The following is a 25,258-nucleotide window of genomic DNA, read 5'->3' on the forward strand; positions in this document are numbered from 1 at the left end:
GGAACAGTGTGTACTTCCAGGACTTTTTTTCCAAGTCAGGTTGTCCTTTCAGTCTTAGTTGTGGAGGGCGCAGCTCAGCTCCAGGTCCAGCTCAGCTGCAGCTCAGCTCAAGGTGCCGTGTTCAACCATAGTTGCAGGGGGCGGAGCCCACCATCCCTTGCGGGTCTCCAGGAGTTGAACCGGCAACCTTCTGGTTGAGAGCCCACTCGCCCATGTGGGAATCCAACCGGCAGCCTTCAGATTTAGGAGCACGGAGCTCCAACCGCCTGAGCCACGGGGCTGGCCCTGAATGTATGGGATTTTCATCCAGCCATCAGTGGTCACAGAGCACTTATATATCAGGCTCACTTGTCTATAAAGGCTGGAAAATAGAAATGCATCCGTCTTTGTCTCTTCCGGGAAGGACTCACTAAGTGGGAGAGAAGGGCACATAAAAAATTGCACTACTGTGTGGTGACAGTGTTAGAACCCTGACTCAGTCATTTCCTCCCTGGGTGATCTTGGCGATGTCATTTCCTTTTTCTGAGCCTCAGTTTCCCCAAAGACAAAATAGTTTCCTCCTAGGGCAGTGGCTTGCAAACTTTAGATTACATCGGAATCACCTGGAGGTCTCTGTAAAACGCAGGTTGCTGAGCCCCAGGATTTCTGATTCAGTAGGTGTGGGATGTGCTGAGAATTTGCATTTCTAACAAACTCCCAGGGGATGCTGACGCTGCTAGGGAGACCTCACTTTGAGAGCCTCTTTCACAGCCTGATGGAGCTGATTACGGGAGCTTAGGTGTGTGAAAGGCCCAGGGCAGTGGCTGTCTGGGCTCTGCTCAGTGAGTGTCTGTATAAACCACAGACATACACAGCACTGTGCCAGCACATGAGGCTGGGCGAGGAGGAGGGAAGTCTTCCCAGAGGGCATTTGGCAACAGAGGCCAGAAGGGAGAGGTGGACAGTGACGCTCATTTGGGGGCTAGCCAGCCCTCTCCTGTGCTGAGCAAGACTACTTAGCATTTCCCTCTGGAGGTGGTAGCTTTCACACTTTTAATGTGACCCACTGGAAGAAATTTATTTTATGTCACGACCCTGTACACATGCACGCATATGTGTTCCAACAGAAAGACGAAACGACTTTTCCCTACTCTAGGTGATGTGCTCTATCTGTGTTAATTAGCCTTAAAAGTATTGATTGCACAACTCACTAATAATAGCTTAAATAGATTCTGTCATAGATTACACACAGGGTGCATCTAAGTCAGATTTAGAGGGGCATTTAAATCAGAATTGGAGCTGGGGAGAGACGAGGCAGGGACGGTTTCTCATAATAGCTAAGAGGTGCTACGATGGGTCAGGCTCAGTTATAAAACTGAGCTAAGTTCCAGATACGCAGATTAAAACACACACACACACACACACACACACACACGCATTTGTGTGTGTGTGTATGTGTGTATGTTTTGACTCAATCCTTATACCAACTCTCCGATGTAGATAATATTATTATTATTTTTTAAAATTTTTATTGGGGAACAGTGTGTTTTTCCAGGACCCATCAGCTCCAAGTCAAGTCGTTGTTTTCAATCTAGTTGTGGTGGAGGGCGCAGCTCACTGACCCCTGTGGGAATCTAACTGGTGACCTGGGTGTTTATGAGTACTGTGCTCTAACCAACGGAGCCAACCGGCTTCCCGGATGTAGATAATATTATTACCATCTCTATCCCCCATTTTACAGATAAAGTTAAGTGACCTGCCCAAGGTCAGACAATTGGTAGATGGCCGAGCTGGGACTTGTACCAAGAACCGAGCCCCAGATTCTGTATTCACAGCCGTGATAGCACACTGCATCTCTGTGCGAAGGGATTGCAATCCACAGACTAGAAATCTCTCCCTGAAGACCCTAGTCATGGCCCATCCACTGGGTCAGCAAATATTGAAAGGGTTCCCAAGTGCCATTCAGAGTTCTGCATATTGGCACAGACCTAAATAAACTGATTAATTTGTTTTTTCACGAGTCCCTACTAGGTGCCATGCTTTGTACCAGGTACTGGAGTACATCCCCATTCGTTAATTCCCTCGCTCACACACTCAGCATGTAGTCAGTAGCACTTGCTCTTTGCCCAACCCTGTGCTGGAGCATCCAAACCCAGGGCCTGACACCCAGGGTTTAGGGGTCCAGGAAAGATCAGCGGGCCTCCCTTGGTTTTGCATGCACTGACCCATCTGGATTCCTTCTTTTCCCTAAAGAAACAGAAGACCAAGACTCTCTTCTTATTTCTCCCTCCTTGAGGCTCGACACATAAAATGCAGGCAAGCAGAGACGATTTATGGCAGGTATTAATAAGGCCAAATTTGCGGTGGCTGGTTTGGTCGTAGCCGCTCCGCGGTGTGCTCTGGGCAGCGGGAGCTGCTCACAAACACCTGTTAAATTAATTCTGTGGTCCCGTCTTTGGCCCTGTCATGCGACGCCCTGCCTCTATCAGGAGGCTCTGCAATGGGCTTTGCTGCCAGGCAGTCGGGCCCTTTGGGGAACCCCTTTTGCTGGTGGCTAAGCCAGAGCCTAGCTTGATTCCTTCACATGACTCCCAAGGTGCACACTCACCAGCCTGAGTCTGTTCCTCACTGAACAGATTACCTGGACTTTGGCTGTGGTTCCAGTAGATCAAGCTGAGTTAGAATGCTAAAGCTACAAAGCCAGTTCTCTGCTTTAGTCTCCCCGCAAATCCCAATGAGCTTCTGGTTCTCTGTGTGCTGATCCGGTTTGGAACATTGCATTTCTTTCGGATAATTTCTGTACGGAAAGGTAAAGATGTGGGCTTTAAATCAGACAGACCTGGGGTTGAATTCTGACTCTGTGACGTTGGCCAGTGTTTTAATCACCCAAGCCTCTGTTTCCTCAACTGAAAACGAGGATGAAAGAATGCATGTAAAGATCAGCAGAAACTAAGGAGAAATGTCTAAATGTAATGCTTTATCCTGAATTCAATCCTGAGACAAAAGAAGGATGTTCGTGGGAAAACTGATGAAATCTGGACACAGTCTGCAGTTAATAGCATCATACCAATATTAATTTCTTGGTTTTGACAAATGTGAAGGCAACACAAGAGCACTTTGTACTGTCTTTGCAGCTTTTCTCTAAATCTAAAATTATTCCCAAATAAAAAGTTAAAAAGAAATGCATGTAAAATACTGAGCACATTATCTGTAAGTTCTTGAAAAATGTGAGTTATTATCCTCATCGTGACTTCATTCCCTCACAACAACTCTAGGAGATATGTACGATTATCAGCCCTGTATTGCAGATTTGGAAACTGAGACCCAGAGAAGTGAAATAATTACCCAAGATCACACCGCTAGGAAGTGGCAGAACTCAAATTCAGTCCATGCTCTTACCAGCTCTACCATCCATGCTCTTACCCGCTCTGACTCCCACTCTACAGCGCTACTATTATTATAATAAATGATGATAAAGAACATGGAGGAATTGGGCGGAGGAGTGCAAAACCAGCACAGGTTTCAGACCCAGAAAGACTTGATGCGGGGACAGAGCCAGGAGTGCAGTTTCCAGGCTCTCGGCCTCACGTGGAAAGGTGCTGGCTCAGGTAGTAAATGGCCATTGACTGTGATTGGATGGCCATCAGCTGTGACTAGTTGGCCATCAGCTGTAACCAGTGAGCCACTGGCGTGGCTATGCTAGCAGCAGATGGGGGCTAGCAAGAAGATGGTGGCTGAGCTGGCAAGAACGATTGCTGTTAGCACGGCGGATTGCAGCTAGCAAGTAAGGTTGGTTGGCAGAGAGAAGTGGACGGCAGGTTGCGGATAGTGTGGCTCCTGCTTCCTGTGTCTCCAGCCCAGCCGCCAGTGAGACTATTGTGGTATGACTCCCCTATCTATGGCTCCGTGGGTGTTCCTTTTTGGCCTCACCATGTCCTGCATTCTTTTGTGGGGAGCGGGACCAGAGACCCCACATGACACCCTGCATGACACTTGGGTTCAAGAGTTACCTCTGCTGTGGACCCTGGGTACGTTGTTTAACCTCTCTGAGCCTCAGATCCTTTATCATTGACACGAACTCTTGGATGTAACTGAAAAGGTAGTAAAGGGAGGAGTTCAGTTAATGCTAGTTCTCACTCCAGCAACATATTTAATCCCCTGTTTGGACAACTGCCTCACTGTAGGAGTACACTCAGGGGAAGCAGCAGGGGTTCTTATCTGGCTGTCAACTCTGACTCTGCTACTTAATCACTGAGCAGCCTTGAACAAGCTACTTCACATGTCTAAGTGTGAAGTTATTCAAGTATTAACTGAAGGTAGTCTCTGCTTCAGCAGATTGTTGGGGGAATTAAGGGACATATCAGAAAACCCCTCAGCATAATGCCTGGTACGTGGTAAGTGCTCAGTGAAAGGTAGATGCCATTCAACAGGTATTTCTGATTCTCTCTTATTCTAGGCACACAGTAGGGTTGCACCTCTTAGCTCCCTGGTGATTGGGTGGAGCCATGTGACATGTCCTGGCCAATGAATTGTGAGCAAAAAGTGACATGTGTCACTTCCAGGCCAGAACGTTTCATTATCCCTGGGAGACCCTTCAACTCTCCTTTTCCCTTTGGACACAATGATCGTGAATCAGATGGTGGCTGCTGTCTCATCCTAAATCCCTTTGTAACCACAAGAAGAGCAGCCTGTGTTGATCCATGATGGATGTCGTGTGGGAGACCCTGCTCACAGCGCCATGTGTCGTGTGGGGCGGCCTGGGGTGTCTCAGCTCCCGCTCCCCACATAAGAACGCAGGACATGGTGAGGCCAAAAAGGACCACCCACAGAGCCATAGGTAGGGGAGTCACACCACTATACTCTCGCTGGCAGCTGGGTTGGAGACACAGGAAACAGGAGCCACACAATTCTCAACCCTCACTGCGCTGCTTGCTCGCTCAGCCACCATCTTCTTGCTAGCCCCCATTTTCTGCCGGCATAGCCACAGCAGTTATATTAGTGGCCAACGGCTCACTGGTTACAGCTGACGGCCAACTAGCCACAGCTGATGGCCATTTGATCACAGTCGATGGCCATTTACTACCTGAGCCAGCACCTTTCTATGTGAGGCCGAGAGCCTAGAAACTGCTTTTTGGGGCTCTGTCCCCACAATGGACATTGAGCATAAGTGAGAAATAAACATTTGTTGTGTTAAGCCACTGAAGTGGGTTGCTTATTATTGTAGCGAAACCTAGCTCATTGTCACCTGTATAGCATTAAAAACTATTATAATTTTTATTTCCTGCAATACTAAAAATGAAGTAACAAAGTAACATGTTCATGGTAATTTACAAAGCATGTTTATCATCCCAACAAGCTGTGATTTATTTCCATTTTAAAGATGTGGACACGGAGGTCAAAGGCACTTGTCCAAGGTCACGCAGCTGGAGAGTAACTGAGGATGGATCTGAACCTGGTTTCAAATCTGCTGATCCATAGCATGGTTCCCAGCCACGAACTGTACCATTCAAGATAAATTTGGGTCAAAACTTGGATCTTTGAGAGGTTTCTGGGAGGTGGTGACAGGCTAAACTTTACTTTGTTCTCTTTCCATCTCTGCCTCTCACATCTTGCTTTGCTCTTTCATAATTTTAATATCTGAAACCTCACACCAACCATGTAAGTAATGTGAATGTTTTCCGAAAACATGTGCTGGGCATATGACTTCGGTTTAAGCTCTAGTGCTTTGTAATACCCATATTTTTCAACCAGACAGATACTTCTCTGCTCTGCAGTCTCCGTTGGATGTTGTGTCTTCACTGTGAGTTTATTTTAGAGTCTTACCCGAGCTCCACCCTCTGACTCTTGCCATGGCCCCAGATAAGGCATTTACTCTGCACACTCCATCTACGAAGTGGGATCATGAACACTACCTCCTCTGTCTTTGCAAACTCTGTAGAGCACTGTCCATGTGTTAGTGATTATCCAGAACTTTACTCATTTAATCAAAAAACATTTATGCAGCAAACATTTATTGAGCACCCACTGTATACAGTGCTGGGGGGTTGGCCAGAGAAATGAATGAGATGCTCTGCACGCCCTCCAGGAGGCAGTATGTTGTCAGTGGTTAAGAACACAGGATGTGCGGAGTCAGGAAAACCTGGGTTCCATTCCTTGTTGTGACACTTGTTTGTGCCCTGAGTCTTCTTTCTTCAACTGCAAAATGGTGATGATATTAATATTTACCTCAAAGCACTGTTGTAAGATTTAAATGCGGTGATGCCTAGAAAGTGCAGGGCCTGACAGGTGGGAATCATTGAGTAGGGTCATTGTGACGAAACAGTGCTTGGGGACATAGTAGGAACTCTATAAATGTCTGTTGAAAGAAAGAACGAAGAGCAGTGCATAGACACGAGTGAATCGAGCAAAGGGCCTGCCTTGCATGAGGGATCTGGCCAAACTGACCTCCCCGTGAGCAAAGACGAGGCCCTCGGGCCTAGACCTAGGAAAAGGCTCAGCTGCCTCGAGACCCTCCACTGTGGAAGTGCCCCTTGGGTGTCAGGAGCCCTTAAAGCCACCAGGACCTTGTTGGCCCCACCATGGTGTATACGAAAACATGCTTCTAGCCAGCGCTCCCCAACCGGGCAAGCAAGTGTTAATATGAGAAGTAAGAAATGAGAAGTGAACATATGGAACGCCGGTATAATGTGGAAATGTGGGATTAAACAACTCAGTGGCACGGGAGCAGCCACCCTCCAGGCTCTAACACTGCACTGGGCTCCCTCTTTCTCTCTCTGCTTGGTTTGACATTCACTGCAGGTTCCTGTTTTAGAAAACAAGCTTCCGTCCAGGGGCAAGGCCACATGTGAGTGACCAGGGTTTTGGGGTCAGGCAGATCCACGTTTGAATCCTGGCACCCCACTTGCCCTCTGCAAGATCTTGGCAAGACACAGCACCCCTCTGAGCTCAGATTCCTTTTTTGTCAAGTGGGAATGATATCACCCTTCTCACCAAGGTTTGGTTGTGTTGTTATTAATGGCTGACAATTACTGAGTGCATTTTATGTGTCTCTCCAGCATCCACTCAATTAATACTGACAATAACCCTGATATGGGTTATTATTATCCACATTTGACAGATTAGGAAAGTGACGTTCAAAGAAGTTGCATAACTTGCCTCTAGTACATGAAGGGCTGAGCTGGGATCTGAACTCAGGTCCACCTGACACTAATGCCCACGCTTTCTCCACTTCACCATTGGAAGACATTTGGCTCACATTTCCTCCACTTCAAATATTTCTAAATCGGGGAGGACATAGAGGGAAGAAACCCAATTTTTTTAAACCAATTTGAATAATTAAGTTTGGCAGCAAAAAGCTCAGTATCGGAAATACATTTCACCACCCCATCGCTGAATCTGTTTAATGTATTTTGAACCAGCTTAGCTCGGCTAGATAGGAAATGGAGCAGGAATTTAAAATTTAAAACTAAACTAGCGGCAAGGGGTCACATCTATAAGTTATTCCGGGAAGACTGCACTCAACCTTGGCTTCCCGCAGGAGTCGTGGGGAGGTCATCCTCACCTCTGAACCCATCCAGGCTCTTGAAAGGCCAGAACAGCAAGAGAGAAGGCACGAAGGCACGAAGAAAGCTCTGGGTCTCAAGGCCTTGACTTCCATAACAAGCACGTTTCATCTTCAAAGCCCTTGACAGGCCATAATCAATCCTCACAACACCTTAGTGAAGGGGGTGTGTGGCACCGGGTTTTATAGGCCAAGGTGGCCTGGGGAGGTCTTTGGACAGTGAGTGACCCCAGGACATCAGCCTCAAGAGGGACCATTAGAGCATCCTGTCTGGGCCTGGCAGGGCACTTTCAGATTTCCCAATCCCAAGAGCCAGGCCCACTTGAATAATCCTCAGAAAACATATCCTGATGTGATGGAAGGTGGGAAGGAACTGGGAACACACGCAGAATGTAAACCCTGGTGTGGGTTTCAATAGGTTTAATTTTATTACAATTACACACAGATTATAAATTTTATTTAAGTAACTATGAATAATAATAACTCATATTTGTATGTGGGTATTTAACATTTCCAAGGCCCTTTTTTATGTGGTATCTCAGATGATCCTTTCAACAGTCATTAAGTGCAATGCATTTTTATTGAGCATCTACTTTGTGCCAGGCTCTGAGAGACAGCGCAGTGAAGAAGGTAGATGAGGGCTGCACTCAAGCATGCAGTCTAGTGTGAGAAGCCCTATAAGGAAGGGCCACTGTTATTCCCCTTACCCACCTCGTGTTAACAAATGATGGGATGCAGGCTTACAGTCACGCAATGAATGAACAGGTGGTGGAGGTCGAACTCCTTCCCAGGTTTGGTTGATTGTGAAGCTTCCGTTGTAGCCAAGTACAAAGATGCCTATTGCAGCACAGTTTAAAACGACAAAGATCTGGAAGTAACTTGTATGTCCGTTGGTAAGGAAATGGACAAATAAAATATGGGAAATGTGTGAGATGAACTGTCACACCAGTCAAAGGAAATGGCTTACTTCTATTTACAGATAATGTCCAGAGAAACAAATGAGCAGCAGAATTAGATGGACGATGTATCACGTGATGGCACTTCCATAGAATTTTAAAAGCACACTCAAAGCAATGCTATATATACTTACATATATGTGAATAAAGATATAGAAGATGGATTGAAAGACCACACAAGAGTGGAAGCCTTGGGGGTAGGGGCAGAATTATAAATTAAGGGTGGGGACCAAAAATCTGGGGTGGAGGGTTATGCTAGATGAAAACCAATACCAAGGGACCTGGCTGATGGACTCAATCCTTGTAGGTACGTACACTCCCAGGTCCCTCTAAAACGAATAACATCATAAGATGCACACATCATCTGCTCTTTTACAGGCTACATTCTCTCCCCTCCATCTGAGTGTCAAAATTGCCTGTCGAACTTGAACCAGCCAAAAATCTAAATGAAAAACAGGAACAAAAAGAGCAAAATTTGAAACCAACTTGAGAAGTGAACAGTGTCTGTTTGGGTTGCAAATGGGTGCTGTGGAGCACGTGTGACAGCCGTCATGGAGCAGAGACCCAGAGCAGCCGAGCTGTGAGCCCTTCTGGGGCCGGGCCTGTACCATGGGCCAGGTCAGCCACGATGTCACAGCCGGGGAAATCAGGGTTGGACGTTGCCCACACAACTTTGCTTACCGACTTCCCAAAGCCACACTTGCCTGCTTTCTTGCTGGTTTCCTGCCACAGCATAATCGATTCTTACAAATACATTTCCTAGAATTTGAGTTGTGCCAGGCAAACCATGCCAAAGCAGCCTCATTTCCATGTGTGATCCGGGTGGATGGGGGAAGGCTGTAGGCAGAGTGATTCTGGATTTCAGCAAGGCACTCGGAGGAGTATCTTGCTCACCTGAATCTCCGTAAAACACACATCTGACACGGTCCTTCCTCTGCTAAAACCTACGATTTCACATTGATTACAGGAGCTCCTCAGCTGTGCTCCTGAAGCCTTCAATGATCTGGGCTCTGCCAAGCCTCCTAGCGTGCTGCTCTCCCCTCACCCTTTCCCCGCCAGCTCTACAGAACCATTGCAGCGCTCCAGATCTTCATTCCTCGAAGATCTAGCATTGGCTGCCACTGTCAACCAGAATGCCCTTCCCTGCCTTGTTCCCATTGGTAATCTGTGCTCAGCTTCAGACTCAACTGAACTGTCACCTCCCTGCAAAACTTCCCAGGCCGTTCCCCTTCTCCTGCTCCATCTGATCAGGAAGGATTGACACGACAACTAAATCAGTTGCTTCGTGTAAAACTCTTAAGACCGTAAGCATGAGGGGTGGATGTGCCTTGAAATTAAAAAATTTTCAGATTTTATAAAATATGTAAAGTTCATCTACCATATTTTATGAAAGAGAGCTCAGGCAGAATATGGAGCAGGTCCCCATAATAAAACTCATTAATTTCTGCAGGAACTGCATGAATATTCACACGTTAAATGAAGACTACAGTTTCATGTCAGGTCAGGTAAGGTTTTACCACTAAACTTCTGAAAGAAAGTGTTGGTGTTGCTTTCCAGGGCATCTAGGATTTTAGAATTGTGGACCTGTATTATTATTGTTGTTGCTGTCATCATTGCTGCTGTTATTATTATTGTTTCCTCTTTTGTTCTACCTGTGTACTAATCACAATCCTTAGGACTAATAAAAGCACTTGCTATTCACTAAGAATGATGCAAAGCAATTGACATAAATGATCTCATCCTTATGCCACCAGAGGTACAAAGAAGTTCAGAAACTTGCCCAAGTAAGAGACAGAGCTGGGACTTGAACTCACAGCTTTTCTGATGCCAAAGCCCACACTCTTAGCCACCATCTTACACTGCTGCACTTAACACATCATGGTACTTATCTCCTTTTGCTACAGTTCCTTCTTTGTGAGTTTCTCTCTCCAACTTGGCTGTGAGCTCCTCATTTGTGGGGACTGGAGCTGCTCCATCTCTGCCTATGAATGAATGAATGAGTGAATGAATGAATGAATGAACGGAATGCATGTGCACAATGGTGAAGTGCTGTGAGCTTGATAGGACTATCTTGGCTGGCTGTGTCACCTGTCAATGAGTGGACCGATGCCATCCATGTATTCATGTACCCACAATGATTACACACCTGTCTGTAAAGGGCCCTAGACCCAAGCAAAGAAATCAAGCTAGGTTCCCTGTCCTCAGGAGGTTTACAGTCTAGGAGGAAAGACAGGACATACCTCCATGCCACTGTAATGTGAGGTGAAGTTAAGAGAAAGGTCCACAGTGCTTGGCAACTTGAGGATGGAGAGCCCATCCCACCTAAGGTCACAGGGGGCCTCATGGGTATATCCATTAGCTAGTTTTGCAAATAGACCATCTCAAAACTTAACGACTTAAAACAATTTCTTTAGCTCATGAGTCTATGGATCAACAAGGCAGTTCTGCTGATCCAGGCCAGCCTTGGCCGACCTTCCCTAGGCACACCATGTGTCCAAGGTCAGCTTACGGCTGGGCTGGGGCCTGGCTGGTCTTGGATGACCTTGGCTGGGTGGCTCAGTAGTCCTCCATGTGTGGCTTCTTCTCCAAAAGGCAAGCCAAGCTTAGGCACATGGCAGAAGTGGAGAGCCAACAGAGACTGAGGAAGTGTATAGCGTACCTTGAGGCCTAAACTCCTACCTCACAAGTTGGCTGGGAGGACTAACTGAGCTGATACAGGAAAGATGGTTGATTCTACATGTGAACTTGACTGAGCCACGGGGTGCCCAGATATTTCGTCAAACATTATTCCGTGTGTGTCTGTGAGAGTGTTTCCGGATGAGATTACATTTGAATTGGTAGGCTGAGGAAAGCAGATGGTTCTCCTTGAGGTGGGTGGCCCCCATCCCATCAGTAGAAGGCCCAAGTAGAAGAAAAAGGCTGAGATAGATGGAACTCTTTCTGCCTGACTGCCTTTGAGCTGGGACGTCAGCCTTTGCCTGCCTTCAGACTTGAACTGAAAAATCAGCTCTTTCTGGGTCTTGAGCCTGCCCGCCTTCAGACTGGAACTGCACCAACAGCAGTCCTGGATCTCCAGTTTGCTAACTACATATAGCTCAGTGTTCATACTTACATGAACCCATCGCTTACAAGAAAAATATCTCTCCTATTGCCAGTGTTTCTCTTGTACCCTGACTGATACATAAGGTGTAGGGAACAGAATAGATTCTCGGTGGCATAAGAGTCATTATGAACCCTTCTCTCTCTGGGCAGTGCAGTTAGGTGTTTTCTTTTTTAACTACGTTGTGTATTGAAGTATAACATAAATACAGAAAAATACACAAATCACAGGTTATAAGCTCAATGAATTTTCTCAAAGGAAACACACCGGTGTAACCATCACCACATCAAGTTAATCGAATATTACCAGCAAACCAAACCCTGCCTCACTGCTCCCACCTCCTCCCCCAAGACAACCACTTTTCTGACCTCTAGTACTGTAGATTCATTCTGCTTGTTTTTGAACTTTCTATAGATGGAATCAAATAGCATCATGTCTGGCTTCTTTCACTTAACATTGTGTTTGTAAGATTTATTCATGTTGCTGCTTATAGCAATGATGTATTCTTTCCTGTTGCTACATAGTAGTCCATTATCTGAATTTATCACAATCTACTTATCCGTTCTATTCTCAATGGATATTTGTATCATTTTCAGTTTGGGTAAAAATGAAAAAAGTTGCCATGAATATTCTTTTACTGCAGTAAAATGTACATAACATTTACCATTTTTACCATTCTTAAGGGTACAGTTCAGGGGCATTAAGTATATTCATCCATCACCACTATTGCAACCACTAGTGCAACCATCACCACTATTCATCTCCAACGTTTTGTGATATTCCCAAACAGAAACTCTGTACCCATTAAATAACAACTCCCTACTCTCACCCCCCAACCCCCTGGTAACCACTGTTCCACTTCCTGTCTCTATGAATCTATGAACATTCTTAGACATATATTTTGGTGCACATGTGCCCACATTTCTGTTACTAAGTGCTTAATAATGGCTATGTCATGGGTACATATGATCAGCTTTTGAAGATAATAACAAACAGTTTTCTAACATGGTTGTACCAATTCATGCTCCTGCCAGCAGAAGACAAGAGTTCCGTTGCTCCATATCCTCACCAAGAATCAGTGATGTCCGATTCTTAACTCTTAGCCATTCAGGTCGGTGTGGGGTGATACCCCACTGTGAAAGTGATTTCCATCTCCCTGGTTTCTAATGATGCTGAGTACCTTGTCATAGTAGGTATACTGGCCATTTGGCTTTCTGCCAAGTGTCCGGTTAAGGTTTTGGCCCAGTTTTCTATTAGATTGTCTGTCTTTTTCTTATTAATTTGTAGAGTTCTTTATAGGCACTAGATACGAGTCCTTTGTTAGATAAATGCATTGCAAATACTCTTTTAGTTGGTGGCTTGCTTCTTACTCTCTTCATGATGACTTTTGATGAACAGAAGTTCTTAATTTTAGTAAAGGTCAATTTATTAATATTTTTCTTTATGGTTAAAGTTTTTGTGTCCTGTTTACGAAATCTTTGCTTGCCCCAGGTCATGGAGATAGTCTCCTTTGTTTTCTTCTAGAAGCCTCAGTGTTTTATCATTCACGTTTAGATCTGATAAAAGCTACCTTCCTCTGAATTTTCTGACGCTTCTGTTCCCAGCGCCCTTCTCTTTCCTCCCAGTGTGCCCCTCACCTCCCTCTCTTTACCCTGTCCTGGCTGATGAAACGGAAGACTCATCCTCCTCTCAGGGTCGGCAAAGAAACTCAGGACTCAGGTTGGTGGGCCAAGTGGGGAGGGGAGTGCTGGCTGGGCTGGTAACCATTACGGCTGCACCTGCAGCCCATTTCCCGCTAGGATTCTCAGCAGGGGCGGCCAAAGCTGTTCTTCCTCAAAGAGACACTCCTTCTCTACTCCAACCAGGCTGAACTGAGGGTGTAGTCGGGGCTCCTCCTAGAGTGTGCAGAGTGCTGGGCAAATAATTTTTTCAGGGTCTCTGTCTGTATAAACAATCTGAGTAACTCAAAATCAGCAAGTCAGCACCACTCGGGTGGCCCAGTCTCCCAAGATTCTGCAAAATTCCACATTGGCTTCCAGAATGATCTGCTCACCAATCTGTTCTGCCCACACAGGCACAGCTCTTGAAGCTCTTCAGGCATCTTGTTAAGGGGAGAAATGGAGTCTAGGGTCCATGAGGGTTCCTAGTCCAAGTTCAGGGCACCCCATGCGGATGGCACAGGCAGCCTAACCAGTGCCAGCCACCAGAAGGCGGCTTAGAAAATTCAAGGCACTCTAAAGCATGAGGATGAGCTGAGGACGGGTGTGGAGCAGGGTCTAAAGAAAGTGCGGGGTACAGTCACACCAGAGTGCAGTCAGGGTGCCCTGGCAGGCCTGGGGCAATCAAACTTTCACAGTCCAGGTTCCCTCGCCTGCTCTTCCTTCCTATGGATTCTGTGTTGCCTGAAAGTCCCGTGTGTAGCTGAATTCATGGTCTACTGGCTTTTTAGCTCATAAGATGTCAAAGCCTCATTTCCATCTCTCTTTTGTGAATGGTACACACTCTCCTCCCATCTCCTCCTCTTTTCTTCCCCTCCCTCCCGTCTCTCCTCTCAATCTAAGTTTGTCTTCTTTCATTTTTCATTCTCCATCACTCTCTCTTTCTCCTCCTTTCTTTCCCTCCTCTTGTATCTCTCTTGCTTCCCCTCTATTCTCCTCCCTCCACCTCACCAGATGCACGCACTCACACAGACTTTGAGCCCTGCAGCCCCCAGAGCCCTCTCAGCTCAGCCCCTCTCCCGGGCAGGTGGGCGGGCATACAGACCATATGTGGTGCAGGAATAAGCAGGAGCCTGGCGGATATGGCGTGGCAGCCTGGTAAGCATTTGTTTTCACCTGGTCCTCACGCTGCTAACACGTTGGAGCATCTCCATGCTTTAACCCTCTTGCTGCCAGTTTCACTGTCTTGAAGGAAGATACAGAGGAAGAAGATACAGGGAAAGCCTTTGGGGTGTCCTCATTCATTTATCCATTCACTCAGCAATCATTGGTAGAGCCCTCACCTGCCCTCTGCAGAGGCTGGCTGGGCTCAGGGGGAACAGAGGTGAGGCAGGCTCAGCCCAGCCTGAGAGGAGAAGTTCATAGTCTAACAAGGGAGGCACACAGCCTGATACACACAATGATGGGGGGGAGGGGCACTAGAACTCCAAGTAGGGCACCTGACCCAGATTCATGGTTGGCAAGGCTTGCTGGAAGAGGTCTTGCCAGAGCTCCTCTAACATGAAGGTCAACATGAAGGTCAAGTAGGTGCTAGCTGGGAAGGAAGGGGGACAGAACACTCTAGGCAAAGGGAACAGCAGACCGAAAGGCATAGAACCTTAAGAAAGCCTAGTATATTCAGGAAACTGTTTGGAATGGCTGTGTGTGTGTGTGTGTGTGTAATGGGGGTAGAGGATATGGTAGGAAATGTAGCTAGAGAGGAAGGCAAGGGCCAGGTCATACTCAGAGGATTGCAAATGACAGGCCACATAGCCAGGACCTTATCCTAAAGGCGGTTCACAGTGGTAGAGTCAGATTTGTGTTTTCAAAAGATCCCCGTGGCTTCAGGGTGGAAGAGAAATGGGAAGAGGAGAGGTGGGAGGTAGGGAAAGCAGAGAGGAGTCCCTGCCTCTCTCTGGTACCCCTTCCCTCTCCAGTGGGGACCATGGGCCCCCTTTCCATCAGCCTCTGCCTCCTCCTTGGGCTTGGTGTGCCAGAGGCCAGCTCATTACTGGGCAGTTACCTTCCCTTCTCCGTGAAGGACTTCAGGTCTGGCCAATGGGGGCAGCCCCACGCTGGGCTCTCCTTGCCCCCGCTGTAGCTTCAGCCTGCTGGGCTCCTGACCAGGGTGAGGTGGGGGAGAGGAGCACATTAGCCTCAGCCCTCAGACAGGTGGGGCCCAGGAGCAGTCTGGCCATCATCCATCTGGTATCCATGTGTTTGGGGGAAGCTCTGTGCCCCTTAGGCCCAGCTTTTACACACAACCTGCAGGCTGAATCAGCTTCGGAGGAAAGCCTCGGCATCTGGATTCAGACTGACAGAAGGACTTGGTCTCCCGTCCTGCACTGCTGTCACCTCTGGCTATGTGTGCTGGAGGAAGTCACCTCCAGGCCACTTTCTTCGTCTGTAAAATGAGATACTGGTATTTACCCTGTAGATTTGGGAGATTTCTGTGAGGCGACTGAAGCATTTTGCTCAGTTAGACTCTGAGTCTTGTAGACACAAAGTGAATGGGGCTGTGATTGTCATCGTAGTTTTCTCTGATGGCCGTGTTTGAGTCCTTACTAGTTGAGTCATCTTGGACAAGTTCCTCTCAGTGGGACTCAGTTTCCTCACCTGTAAATGGGAATAATGCCTGTACGTATCGTAGGGGATTATGGGTCAATCCAGGTAAAGGGCTTACAACAGTGCCTAGTATATTGTAAACATAAAATTTTTGAGTTTTCCCCAAGAATTTTATTTTTTCTCTGATTTGAAGATGGCCACTGAAGCCAAAACCCTTTGAATTAGTCCCCTGACACCAGTATAGGTCCAAGTAGCCCCTGGTTCTCATACAATACGACAAAGTATTAGATGTGGAAGTATTCCTGCGGGGATTATGCTTAAGACATTCATGGTCAAGACCATTTGGGGAGTGAGCTGTGGATTTTGTTCAGTGAATTGTTCAGCTGAGTTTTGCACTGGGTGACAGTTACAAGTCACTTCTGGGTTGGAGTAGATCATTCATTAATCCAGTCAACAAACTCTCATACCTTCTCTGTGCCAGAGGGGGATGCCAAGGGAAATACACTGAAATCACTGCTTCTGATCAACGAGCAGACATGTTACTGGATTTTCCTAGGTGGAGGATGTCAGCAAACCCCACTTCCCTGCAAGAACAGCCAAGAGCAAAATTATTTCTCCTCTTCCAACAATTCCATATGATGCTTCCAGGTCTGGCAAACATATTCCCTCTGTTTAGAACCACTGAGAAGTAGCTCTCCAAGAAAATTCTGATGTAGCATTTCATTTAATCTGCAAACACCCCTGTGAGGAAGAAATTATTATACGCTTCCTAAAGGAGAGGAAACTGAGACCCAGCGACCCGCCCAGATCACCGGCTGGAGAATGGCGGAGGATCAGAACCCAGTTCTCCCCAAGTTAAAAGTTCACATTCAGTTCACTGTCCCATGCTGACCTGTAAGAACCCCTTCTGCTCCCTAATTACTGTGATTCTTTCTCTTTTGAGGTTCTAGTCTCAGTTGGAAGGAAATTTGTCTTCAAGAAGGAAGATTCCTCTCTCTAAATGGTCTTGGTTCTGGATGGCTGGATAGTCTCAAGAATGATCGGCGCCAGTTTTTTTTCCCCTGAGTCTTTATTTATTCTCTTTACCAAGGTAATGCATGTCTATTTTTAAAATTTTAAACACTATTGGAATGTTTAAAAAGTGAAAGTCACAGGTATTCTCCTCCCCCAAATTAGCAGCTGCTAACAATATGGAACAGAGTCTTCTAGTCTTTTCCCATACAAATATTAATAACACATATAAATATCATAGTAACTGTTAGTATCGCAGATATTAAGCATATCATGGAGCTTTTAAAAGATTAACACTGTATTGAGGACTTCTTCTGCTGTCGGTTCATTGGACATGCCTCATCCTTTTCACTGGGTTGCTATGGACTGGATGTAGGGTTCCCCCCAAATTCATATGTTGAAACCTAACCGCCACTGTGAGGGTACTTGGAGGTGGGGCCTTTGGGAAGTGATTAGGTTATGAGGATGAAATCCCCATGAATGGGATTAGTGCCCTAATAAGAGAGACCCCAGAAAGCTCTTTCACCCCTTCTGTCATGTGAGGCCATCTGTGAACCAGGAAGTGGGCCCTCACCAGACACCAAATCTGTCAGCATCTTGGCCTGGGCTTCTCAACCTCCAGAACCATGAGAAATAAATTTCTGTTGTTTGTAAGGATCCAGTCTGTGGTAATTTTGTTATAGCAACCTGAATGGGCCAAGACATAAGTGCATGGGAATCCAAAGATTGGAAGGACCAAACTTTCCTCACCACTCCCCTGTGGATGGATATTTGGGCTGCTGCCTCTTTCCATTTACAAAAAACATTGAGCCTTGTCCTACCAGATCCTACACTGCTCACTTGAAGTGCTTGGTATAATCCTATTTAAGGAGTTCTGTGAATGGCTGCTCAAAATTTCTCTCCCCTACTAAGCTCTAAGATTTTTAAGGGACCCTAAGGGATCGTGTCTGTGTGTTCATAAGAATATCTCGGTGCCTCGTTCAGTGCCTGCCACAGAGTAGGGCCTCAATAGTTCATTTTGTATGAACAACTAAAGGAACAAAGTACTGAATGGATCGATGCATGCTTGCGTTGGCTTTGGCAGGGCACATTGCTAAGGAGAAACGCCAGGTCACAGGATGTGCATGTTCAAAGCACGTTAACAGACTGCACAGTTGTCCCTGACAGGAGTGAACCGGTTGAGGGAATGAGAGGACTGGTTTCCCCACACTGCAAGGAAGACACTGTGGCGGGACGTGAGAGTACAGCGGTATTCTATTTAGTCCCGTACAGGGCGCGGGGAGCCCAGTGATGAATCTTCCCCATGCTGCTTTTCAGGCGCTCTCACCTGATACAGATAGAAGAAAGGACGCTCACCTGCTTGGCCCCAGCAGGGGAGCCAGCACTTTCAGGTGCTGCTTGCTGCAGGCGTGCCCCACCCTGCCTCCAGCCCCTGGCTTCCCAGCTGCCTGGCAACCAGCAGTTAAAGACGCAGCCTTTGAAGTGTCTGTCTGCCCTGCCAGCTTTGGTGTGGCTGCCCTGTGCCCTCCCTCTCCTGAAAGGCAGAACAGGAGCAACACCCAGTCTTGCTTTAAAACGAAATTACACCACAGCTGCATGGGGTTAGGAGCTTGGAGCGTGCTTAGGAGCTTAGAAGCGTGCGCAGCAACGCAGCCTGGACCCAGGAGTGAGGTGAGCAAGGAGTGGGCCTGCGGGACCTCTCTGCTCGAGCCAAGTACTCTCTTCTGACTGAAGAGATGGCTCCGTGGGGTTTCACGTGTGTGCGTGCGCGTTGAGAATGTCAGTGTCCTAGATGAACAGGTCTCGCGTCGCCTGCTGTGCAGACGCCCACCCGCAACCTTTAAGGAAGCAGCGGGAAAGCCAACAAGTTCAAGGCCTGTGGCTCGGTTGACAGGCAGGAAACAACTGAATTTAGACTGCACCCCTCTTTGATAATGAGCCACACTGTGCCTTTCACTTGTTCATTCAGATATGAATTGAGCACCTGCTATGTGCCAGGCACTGCTCAGGGCTCTACCGACAGCACTGGGAACAGGACAGATAAGATCTTCTGCTCTCATGATCTTTATATTTTAGAAGGAGGGAGCTGACGATAGAAGCATAAGTAAATAAATGAGCTAAATAATTTCAGGTGGAAAGTGTTTTCAAACAGAATAAAACAGGCAGTGCTCTGAAGAGAAGAGCGGGGAGTTCCTTTAGACTGGGTGGTCAGGGAAGGCCTCCCAGAGGAGGTACATTTTCCCCCGAAAATAAGACCTAACCGGAAAATAAGCCCTAGCATGATTTTTCAGGATGACATTCCCTGAGCATAAGTGCTAATGCATCTTTTGAAGCAAGCCTTAATATAAGAGCCGGTCTTATTTTGGGGGAAACACGATAGCAACTTGAGCTGGGGGAGGAGAGGGAGCCAGCCCAGTGATGAACTGGAAAGAGTTCCAGGAGGCGGGCACAACAGGTGCAAAGGCCCTGGGGCTAGATGAACTTGGTGTTTTGATGATCTGAAGGATGAACAGAATGGGAACATCGTGGGCCAGGGGCAGACCAGACAGGGCTTTGTAGGCTGTGGGAAAAGGTTTGGATTTTAGTTTAAATGCAGTGGGAAATGATTTCCTTCCTTGCATGCAAGTTATTATTGAACTTCCATTCATTCATTCAGTCAGTTGGCAAGTTAGTTAACAATCCTTTTCTGAGCGCAACCTCAGGGACTGAGGATATAGAAATGAATGAAAGACAGTCTTCTATGAGTCTTGCAAAGCTCATAGCCTCATGGGCAAAGACGGTGTGGACACAGATACTTACCACCCAAAGGGACAAGCAGAGGCAATTTCAAGGTGCTGGGAACCCAGAGCCGGGAGCATTTGTTTCTTAAGTGGGAGGATCAGGGAAGACCTCCAAAAACACATGCAGCATTTAAGCTGGATCTTGAAACACTAAGCATCATGCTGACATACTAAGGTGTTCAGTATATATTTATTACATGAAAGAAAGAAGGGAGAGAGGAAAAGAAGAAAGAGGAAGGACAGGAATTTGCCAAATACTGAGGAAAGAAAGGGCATTTGAAGCATTTGTGCAGAGTTTTGGCAACATGTGGAAAAGGGGTGATTGAGCCTTGCAGAAGTCATAGGAGACGTCCCAAAGGTAATGTGAGCAGAACACATCCCACCTTCTATTCTGGAACTCCTACTATGTATGCCACACAGTAGGTGCACAGGACATGTTGATGGTTGTGGTGGTATTTAATGCTGGTTGCTAAGTATTTCAGTTTCTCTGCTAGGACTGCACTACTCTGCCATATGTAAAGTTAGGTATGGTCATGTGACTTGTCTTGACCAGCGAAATATGAGAAGTGATGTGAACTCCGGACAGAAGCTTTAAGAGCTAGTGATTGATTTGTAATATCCCCTTTTCCCTGCCTCAGCAATCCTAGAAGCACAGCGAAGGAGCCTCCCTCAGCTTGGGTCCCTGAGGGAGGACAATGTAGAGTAGAGGTCCCTGCCCACCTGGGATGTGCATGAAGGATGGGCCGCTGAGATTCTAGGCTGGTTGCTCCCGCAGCAGAACCTATCTGTCCTGACTTATAGAATGAGTGAGTGAACGGAGCCAAGAGAAGATTTCTGGGTTAAGGAAGGAGCGTGAGGCCCCTTCAGAAGCGATGCGTTGGGTGAAACTGTCAAGGAATGAATCATCCTGAAGCCCATTAAATATATTTCTTGAAAAAAGAGTCTCGGGGCCTCACTCTTAATTTAAGCCAGTCAAAGGGAACTGGAATATCCCTCCAGCCATGCTGGCCTCTCCCACAGGCTTTTGCTTCTCTTATTTCCCAGGGTCAGCATTTGGAGACTCCTATGAGCACATCTGTAGCCTTTGTCCATTCCATTGGGTCACTCATTCCTTCCCAAACAGGTCTTGTTACCCAGTCTGTGCTGGATCTTGTGCTCAGGACAGAGAGACAGATGGAGACGGAAATGGAGACGGAGATGAAGATGGAGATGGAGATGGAGGGAGGGAGGAAGAGAGAGAGGGAGTCAGGGAGGGAGGGAACGAGGAAGGGAAGGAAGGAACAAGAGAGAGGACGGGAGAGAGAGAGAAGAGTCACAAGTAGGAGAGACTGAGGTGGCTTCTCTGAGTTTGAGCTAGGTGCCGAAGACTAGGCCAGAGTTCACCAAATGGAAGAGGCAGGAAGGCTATCTCAGGCAGCAGGATCAACAGGTACAAAAGGTTCTGAAAGGGAAGTGAAACTCTCAAATGGGCTGAGTGTCAGGGGTGGGGCTAGAAGCTTAGGCGTGAAGAGCTTGTGAAGGGCCTTCTGTGCCAGACTGAGGGCTTTGGACTTTGTCTTGATGTCGATAGGGAACCAGCAAACATCTTTGGGCAGAGGAGGGACTAGGTGAGTCTGGGTGAGTTTTGGCTGTGAGAAGCACATGGCACAGGTCCCCCAGCCCCCTCTTCCCACTTCGGTCTCTGGCAGTGCAGCCCCAGAGAGACAGTCCCTGTCTGTTTCCAGTCTCCATCATGTTGCTTAGAGACTTCCTGCAGACCCCACTACCTTTCTCCCAGATAGCAACCAAGCCTGGTCTGTGCCCAGCTGAGAGCACTTTGTTCCCTCCCCTTATCTAGACAGAGGCTTCTTAAATAAACAGAATAGTTCAACTGTTAAGAATGAAGGATCTGGAGCCCACAGACCTGGATTCAAGTCGCAGTCCACCAGTTTCCAGCTGGATGACTTTGATGTAACTTCTGTGAGCCTCATTTCTTTATAAAATGGGACTAGCAATTATATATACCTCACAATGTCATAAAGAGAAATAGTCCAAGGAAAGAACTTTGCAAGGTGCCTGGCACATGATGAGGTTCAGCAAATGGTACATGTGATTATTATTAACAAAGGGTGACATCGCAGGGGACAGAGTGATGTTTAATGTGTGTACAGAACTGGGAGGGAGGGAATGTTACATTTTCCTACACTGTAAACTCTCTGGACTGTTAGAACTTGCACCAGTATGCCTTGAATCTCCTTGAAGGCCCTCATCTACCTGTGTGTTGGATGGTGGACTAGCCAGGTAGATGGAAGGTTTGCATCAGGGATGTCTCCCTGAGCGCAGGGTCTTGGGTCTGTGTCCTTCTGGCCATAAACCCTGGAACCAGGGATGCGCAGCTTTGATGTGCAGCTACAAAGGTCCACCTGCCTCTTCCTGAGATGGCCAGGTCTGCACAGGTGATGACGCCCCACCTATTTTGGAGGATGTCTTTAATAAAGGGTGTTGGAGAGGCTGGGTGTGCTCTGGAAAGGCCCAGAGGCTGCTTCTGGAATGAGCCTGGTTAATGTGGGCACAGAACAGACCTGGAGCTTTAGTCACACCCAAGTCCTTCAGATAATTGGGGTAAATTTCTCTATAAGACCAAAGAGGAAGGAGCTGGTCTTGGTTGTGTGCCTACTGTGTGCAGGGCACTTGCACATCCAGAATCTCACTGAAGCTTCTCAGCACACTGGCAAGTGAGTCCTCTTGTCCCTGACTTACAGAAGAGGACTTGGGGCTCAGAAGGGGCCAGCCACTTGTCACACAGCTCTAAGGAGAGGAACCAGAGAGGAAGCAAGGTCTACCTGACTCCAAAACCCTATGCCTTTTCTTTCTGTGAACTTAAGGGGAACATGTTTTGAAATCCTCCTGGGGAATCTGTTCTTCCAGGCTAAGGTCTGTTCACACTCTCTTTCCAGAGAATAAATCTGATGATGTCATCCTCCAATCCTAACTCTCAATCTGCTTGAAACCTTGCCAAAGCCCCCCTTGGCCTACAGATCAAAGCTTTCTTAGGATGGAGGCTCCCTCCCTACGCCCTTCACTGGCTGGCCCCAAATCTCTGCCACCAGCCCCTCCAGGGTGCATCAGGCACCTGTTCCCGATCGAGTCACCATTCTCCAGGAACCCCCCAGACCTGTGCCCATGTTCTCCCCTCTGCCTGCAGGACTTCCCTCCACCTAGATCTCTGCCTGGCAAACTTATTTTTCCTCCCGGCAAAGAGCCTCATTTCGTCTGGGAAGCCATCCTTGGGGCTCCCATAAGAACCCTCTCTACCCAGAGCCCCATTCATGCTCTGTGTTGTTAGCTAGTTAGGGCCTTTCTTCTCCACTGGGCCATAGGTCCTGGAAGGTCAAAGTGCACGTATGCCTCAAACTTCTAGCTGGCAGATTTCTTAAGCAGATATTAATCTCTGCACATATGATTTTTCTCCTCCCCAGGGCAGGCTTGAGGGCTTGGGTGAGGGCCCACTCTCCCAGGCATAGGGGTACCTAACAGTCATTAAGGCCCCACTATGATCTGCGTCTGAGCCAAGCACTTTACGTAGAATCTGTCATTGACTCCACACACCTTGTGAGGAAGGGTCTTTTTTTTAATACCCATTTTACCCATGAGAAAACCAAGTCCCAGAGAGCTTAAGCATTTCGCCCAAGGCCTCTCCATCTGCATAGTGGCAAATCCAGGATTGTTAACTGGATCTGAATGTATCCTTTTCATGTATTTATTCAATCTATCAAGATTTACTGAGGGCCTGCTCAGTACCAGATGGTGTTTCAGGCACCGGGGATACAGCCATGAACACTAGGTAAGGGTGTGCGTGCGTGTGGGGCTGAGTGAGTGTATATGAGTGTATGAGAATGAGTATATATGTGTGAGTGTGGAGGAGTGTGCGTGTACCTCCGTGTGTGTGGTGGAGGGTGCAGATGTGATGGAGTGAGGGTCAGGGAAGGCTTCCCAGAAGCGGCGTCTAGGATGAGACCTGAGAATAGCTAGTGGTTACTCAGCAACATTAGGGGTTGGGTGAGCCTCTAGGAGGGGAAGCAGCAGAGACGAAGGCTTGGAGTGAGGAAGAACACAGTAGCTTGGAGGATGGAGGTATGGGGGGCAGAGGCTGGTGGGATATGAGAAGAGGCAGGGGTCTGATCACGGATGGCTTTCCCAAGAAAAGTCACTTTCATGGATTTTTAATGACTTAGTAATCCAGGGACCTTCAGGGCCGGGAATAGGATTTCTGTGGATTCAATGCCATGGGATTTCCTGTGCCCACAGCCCCGCTGAGTGTTGCTCTCTTAGAAGACCAGAGAAGGGGGACCCAGAGGATGGGAGGAGGCAACCCCCACTGTCAGACAGCTTTGGAGTGGAGTAGAGTATCTACTGGGTCGTGGGCCAGAAGCCAGGCACCCTGGGTTTGGACTTTGGGGGCAGACCTGCTGTGTAGGCCTGGGCAAGTTTCTTTACCTCTCGGGTCAAAGGTTATTCTGTGAGAAATAGAGACAAATCCCTATGCAGATGCCCAAACAATGCTCTCCTTTTCATTTCCTCCTGGAGAAAGGAGGTTACTTGGCCCAAGAGGACCAGCTCAGGATGGAATAAAACATTTCTTGAACATGCTCTGGTTCCTTGCAGCTCCCATCAGGCAGCAAAACACAAGGCAGTGAAGCGGTACCAGGGACTTTCTGAGATGAAAGGGTGTCTTCCAAAAGGATGGGCTCCCCACATGGCGCTTAGGGACCCTCTTGGCCAGCATCTGGGCTGCCTCTCCACTCTGCCCAGCGGTCAAGCAGGCCAAAGGCTTCTGTTTCACTCCACCTCTGCACTGAAGAGAGTTTGACAAGCTGCCACTTTCTGATTGCATGTTCCTGGGCAAGTCGCTTCCCTGTCTGAGCATAACGGCTAAAGACATAGGTTCAAGTTACTTCCTAGCTGTAAGGCCTGGGGCGCGTCTCTGTGAGACTCAGTTTCCTCGTGTGGGAAATGGGAGAAATAATTACCACTGTGATTTTTGCCAGGGACCAAATAGATGATAAACGGAACACATTCAGCGCTCACACAGTGAGCACTCATGAAGATTATATCGCATGCTTTATGTTTTTGTTTTTGGCTTTGGCTTTCAGTCTAGGAAGAGATTTTATTAAAAATAGGGGAAATTTCAGTTTGGGGGTTTCATTGTGGTAAAATATGCATAACATAAAATTTACTGTCTTAACCATCTTTTTTCTTTTTTTTTAATTGGGGATTATTAGGGAACAGTATGTTTTTCCAGGCTGTCAAGTCGTTGTTTTTCAGTCTAGTTGTGGGGGGTGTAGCTCAGCTCCAAGTCAAGTCGTTGTGTTCAATCTAGTTGTGGAGGGCGCAGCTCACTGGCCCACATGGGACTCGAACCGGCGACCTTGGTGTTATGAGCACCTCGCTCTAACCACTGAGTCAACTGTCTGCACACCGGGGGCTCAGCTCCAACCTCAAGTCATTGCTTCTCACTGGTCCATGTGGGAATCGAACCAGCGACCTTGGTGTTATGAGCACCACACTCTAACCACTGAGCCAACCAGTCACCCAGTGGCTCAGCTCCAAGCTCAAGCCATTGTTTTCAA

Source organism: Rhinolophus ferrumequinum, chromosome 12 (genome assembly GCF_004115265.2).
Source record: "Rhinolophus ferrumequinum isolate MPI-CBG mRhiFer1 chromosome 12, mRhiFer1_v1.p, whole genome shotgun sequence".
Taxonomy (NCBI): Eukaryota; Metazoa; Chordata; class Mammalia; order Chiroptera; family Rhinolophidae; genus Rhinolophus; species Rhinolophus ferrumequinum.